The sequence below is a fragment of the Salvelinus sp. IW2-2015 genome, unplaced genomic scaffold (assembly GCF_002910315.2).
Source record: "Salvelinus sp. IW2-2015 unplaced genomic scaffold, ASM291031v2 Un_scaffold1602, whole genome shotgun sequence".
In the NCBI taxonomy this organism is placed as follows: Eukaryota; Metazoa; Chordata; class Actinopteri; order Salmoniformes; family Salmonidae; genus Salvelinus; species Salvelinus sp. IW2-2015.
In genome coordinates, this window is record NW_019943024.1 from 215,367 (window position 1) to 220,738 (window position 5,372).

The 5,372-nt window shown below is 42.5% G+C and overlaps 1 long non-coding RNA gene across 1 annotated transcript in view; it reads right to left on the reverse strand.

Moving 5' to 3' along the window:
• The window catches only part of LOC112071389 (uncharacterized), a 9,857-nt gene extending 6,957 nt beyond the window's left edge, over positions 1-2,900 (reverse strand). Inside the window, exons 1-2 of the long non-coding RNA XR_011475855.1 lie at positions 2,791-2,900; positions 439-560 (exon numbers count right to left, since the gene is read on the reverse strand). This is a non-coding gene — a long non-coding RNA (uncharacterized lncRNA). The remainder of the gene's footprint in view (positions 1-438; positions 561-2,790) is intronic.
• Between the last annotated feature and the right edge of the window lie 2,472 nt (positions 2,901-5,372).

The window sequence follows — 5,372 nt, forward strand, 5'->3', positions numbered from 1 at the left end:
CTATAAGGAGCATTGGTGGCACATCTGATGGCCGAATGGTAAAGAACCTCTAGCGAGAGCACCCTTACCTGCCCATCTATAAATTACATCTCCATAATCTAGCCTGGGTAGGATGGTCATCTGAATCAGGGTTAGTTTGGCAGCTGGGGTGAAAGAGGAGCGATTACGATAGAGGAAACAAAGTCTAGATTTAACTTTAGCCTGCAGCTTTGATTTGTGCTGAGAGAAGGACAGTGTACCGTCTTGCCATACATGYCCTTTGTTMTGGAGGTGTTCAGAACAAGGTTAKGGGTTGAYAAAGCTTGTTGGACACTAAGAAAGCTTTGTTACAGAGRGMTTAACACAAAATTTGATTTCAYACATCGACAAAAAAAGACTKAAACATGACTTTTTTTATGACATAATCCTAACCCTGGCTCTAACCCAGTCCAGCCTTACCAGTCTGAGTTTGGTCATGACAGGATGTTCTCTCAGTGAGTTGTTCACGACATACTGCAGCACTGGGTCGTTCTTCCCTCCACTGTGGCTCTTACCTGGCAGGGCAGATCCAATTCCTGTGCCTGACCAAAAAACATCAGTTACAAATTTAGTTTTGCATGGTAACCCATCTAAACGTCATTTTGATTGTCAGCCCCAAAGCCATGTTCGCAACCACGGCAAATATTGATTACAGCGGGTTCAGGATTTAGCAAGTTAACCTTTGTGAAGAATTCTTTACTGTCAACATCAGGATAAGAAATTGCAGTGCTTAAAGATGTTAAAAAGATGGATATTCTCTGAGTCTGTGCCCTTGTTTGGCCTGTAAGGAAAAAACAGAATGGTGTGGGCTTACTGGTCAAAAACAGCTGATTTTGCCAGCTCAGCCAATGAGATGTGCATGCACTTGGATATTCAAATGATCTACCAACTCAGAGTTCTATCTGGGGTCAAGCTGCTCTGGCTGCCCCTGATGTCCAGCATGCAGACTTGCCTTTGCAGCTTGTAAACCACGTTGTGTGGAGGCTCTGTTTTGCCACTCTTTCTTGTTGGTTAGCCGTCTATCTACGTTTGCAGTGATTGCTAGCGTGCTAGCTAAGTGCTTCTTAACAGCCAACTCTTATTAACCACATAATTTGAAAAGGTGACTGGCGAGATAGTTGTTGCAATCCTGGGGCCTCATTTTTAGCCATTGCGTAAATTGCACACTAAACTTGGTGCATGGCATGCATATGTATGTTTCCTATTTACTAATCAGGCCCGTCCTGAATCCGGAAACTGTGTGCGTATCAACAAACATTAAACCCCCGCCTGAAAATGCCCATCGTTCACCTTTTATTGTGACAATAACGCCCTTATTTCCTGTATACTTTGGAACTAGGCCTAGGCATTTTCTAAAGGAAATAGCGAACTTGATCAAATGTCTTTGAAGGTGATGACAGAATGTTTAACCTTTACAGTGACATTTGCTGTAGGCCGTGGCTATCTGACAGACAAAACGTTTTTGTAAGACACAACAAAGGCAAATAGCTGTGGACCTGTAAACAGACCGTTTGAATTCAATAGGACCTAATGTTTTGCATTTACTTTTTCTCCAACCTACGCTGCTGCACTGCGTAAATTCTAGAACATTGTCTACTCACAGGGATGGCCATAACTTACACACTTCAATGCAAAATGTCATATGTCTGTTCACCTGTTAAATTCTACTGTATGTTATAAACCAGATTCCTTTCTGTGCATAGAGCAAATACTTGAATTAATAGCGTATCTAATAGGCCCAGTTAAATGAGACATACGCATGGTAATTGTTTGTAGTCTGTGGCTACTTCGGGAATATGAACCCATCATGGCCAAAAAAGTTTAAGAATTTATCTGCAATGGTTCTGAAAATATGTATTATGTGTATAAACGCAATATTGTCTACTAGAGAAATGTGAAATTACAGTATTCAGACGAAAACTAAAGAAGTAACCTACCACCGTCTGTGCCACCATTAATAAACTGTGCTCTGGATCTGAGCTCTGGATCGGATGATTTAGAGTCAAATAACTTGTCTATTTACTACTATGAAGTGGGTTGCAATTAAAGGAGATATGGGACAAATAGTATACAGTACTTGTTCTAGGACTATGTGCTAGCAACCTGGTGAGTATGAAACCATCACAGAAAAGGTCAGGAATTTATTATGCAATGATCATGGAAATTAAATAAATAATAGCCTAGAAAATAGATGCTTATTCTAATTATTTTAAAATGCAAAGATAAAAGATTTTCTCTCTTCTCACTAACAGCAAATGATTGCATCTTATTAACCTGTTTATTGTTATGAACAAGCGTGTCCAGTATATCCCCCACATGCACAACATACTAATCTACTTGCCTGCTTGCAATGCAAAACTTCAACCACTAGAAAGTGCATACACAGTCTAAAGTTTGCTGAAGGTGAGCACATTTTCAAGTCAAGTTCAGTTTTTATAAATTCTAACTTTTGTGTGAAAACTGGTGCACGCACATTTTGGGTATATTTTGTATGTATGTAAATGTTTATAAATAGGCCCCTGAGCCTAAGTCTCCCCCTCGTCAGCAGGTATGTAGCCTAGTGGTTAGAGCCGAAAGGTTGCTGGATCGAATCCCCGAGCTGACAGGTAAAAATCTGTCTTTCTGCCCCTGAACAAGGCAGTTAACCCACTGTTCCCGGTAGGCTATCATTGTAAATACGAATTTGTTCTCAACTGACTTGCCTAGTTAAATAAAGGTTAATAAAAACAATTTTCTCCTCTCTAATGGAAAAATTGCACAGCGAGATATTACCTGTTAGTGCAAGAACAAGCTGAATGCAGAAGTACATCTTGATATCTGGAGCCATTTTGGAAGTGTGTCTATTCAGCTATATAGAGTGAACACCAAAGAGACTGTATTGAGGGAATGTGGGTCTACTATTATACAGAGTGGATGGGAAAGTCCACTGGTCTCCATGTGTGTTTGTTTTGAACTATCTTTTTGGGTGAGGGACAAATATCGACCACTCTGTATGTAAACCCTTTCCTCACAATGTGTTTTCCAGACACCACCCATGATCCCCATGATGTAAGAGTGGAGTTTCCAAGGTGTCAGCCAAAGGGAACCACTGTTTGAAGCTCACTGTATGCAGTACAGAGGGTCAAAATACATACAAAATACTAGATGTAACGGACACTGGAGTTTGGAAGCAAGTACAGGGAGTGAATTTAATAATAAGTTGATACAATACAAAACAAGAGTTTAGCATCTGGACATGAGAAAGATAACTAATACTCCTGGGGAAACAGCCAAAGGGAATGACAGATATAGGGAGGTAATCAGAGTGATGGAGTCAAGGTGAGTCTCATGAGCTGCAGGTGGCATAATGATGGTGGCAGGTGTGCGTAATAATAAGTAATGAGTGCCAGAGAGGGGGAGCAGGAGTAGACTTGACAAGATGTGACATGCATTGCTCCCCGGTGGCATAACATTGGGGTTGAGTATGAGCAACACTGTTCAATCAAACTGGGCAGAAATCCCAGTTAAGGATCGGAACCTTTTTTCAGTTTCCGGCTAAAATACCCAAATCGAACTGCCTGTAGCTCAGGACCTGAAGCAAGGATATGCATATTCTTGATACTGTGGCGAGCGGTTTGCTGATGTCAACGTTGTAAACAGAGTGCCCCATGGTGGCGGTGGGGTTATGGTATGGGCAGGCATAAGCTATGGAGAATGAACACAAATGCATTTTATCAATTGGCAATTTGAATGCACAGAGATATCGTGACGAATCAAGGAGATGTATCGCACTGCATGAGGCAAATGGTGTCACACCAGATACTGACTGGTCTTCTGATCCACACCTGTAACTTTTTCGTTAAGGTATCAAATCAAATCACATTTTATTTGTCACAAGTGTAGACCTTACAGTGAAATGCTTACTTACAAGCCCTCAACCAACAATGCCGTTTTAAGAAAATACCTACAAAAAAGTGCTGTAGCAGAGAGAACAGTCTATGACTAGGGTGGCTGGAGTCTGACAATTTTTAAGCCTTCCTCTGACACCGCCTGGTATAGAGGTCCTGGTTGTCGGTAAGCTTGGTTCCCAGTGATATACTGGGCCGTACCCACTGCCCCTATAGTGCCTTGCGGTCGGAGGCCGAGCAGTTGCCATACCAGGCAGTGATGCAACCCATCAGGATGGTCTCGATGGTGCAGCTGTAAAACCTTTTGAGGATCTGAGGACCCACGCCAAATCTTTTCAGTCTCCTGAGGGGGAATAGGTTTTGTCGAGGCCTCTTCACAACTTTCTTGGTGTGCTTGGACCAAGTTTAGTTTGTTGGTGATGTGGAAGCCAGGGAACTTGAAGCTACCCTTACCCTTCAGGAAGTCCAGGATCAAGTTGCAGAGGGAGGCGTTCAGTCCCAGGGTCCTTAGCTTAGTGATCAGCTTTGAGGGTACTATGGTGTTGAATGCTGAGCTGTGTCAATGAATAGTATTCTCACTGTAGGTGTTCCTTTTGTCCAGGTGTAAAAGGGCAGTGTAGAGTGCAATAGAGATTGCATCATCTGTGGATCTGTTGGTGTGTATGCAAATTGGAGTGGGTCTAGGGTTTCTGGGATAATGATGTTGATGTGAGCCATGACCAGCCTTTCAAAGAATTTCATGGCTACAAGTGCTACGGGTCGGTAATCATTTAGGCAGGTTACAATAGTGTTCTTGGGGACAGGAACTATGGTGGTCTGCTTGAAACATGTTGGTAGTACAGACTCAGACAGGGAGAGGTTGAAAATGTCAGTGAAGACACTTGCCAGTTGGTCAGCGCATGCTCYGAGTACARGTCCTGGTAATCCGTCTGGCCCTGCGGCCTTGTGAATGTTGACCTGTTTTAAGGTSTTACTCACATCGGCTGCGGAGAGCGTGATCATACAGTCYTCCGGAACAACTGATGCTCTCATGCATGTTTCAGTGTTACTTGCCTCTAAGCGAGCATAGAAGTTWTTTAGCTCGTCTGGTAGGCTCGTMTCACTGCTTCCCTTCGTAGTCTGTAATAGTTTGCAAGCCCTGCCACATCCGACGAGCGTTGGAGCCGGTGTAGTGACCAACAGATGCATATCTGTATTCCCAGTCATGTGAAATACATAGATTAGGGCCTGATACATTTATTTCAATTGATTGATTTCCTTATACGAACTGTAACTCAATATGTTGCATTTATATTTTTGTTCAATATAAAGGGCTCAACCGTGAGTCTCTGCCATGCTTTGGGGAAATAGGATGCAGGCGAAGGGGAGATTTATTTTGAATTCAACCTAGTGCTGTTGGAATTCACCTAGCTTCTACATAGGGGAGAAACTCTGAGAAATTCTATATGTGATGCCGTCTTATCAGGT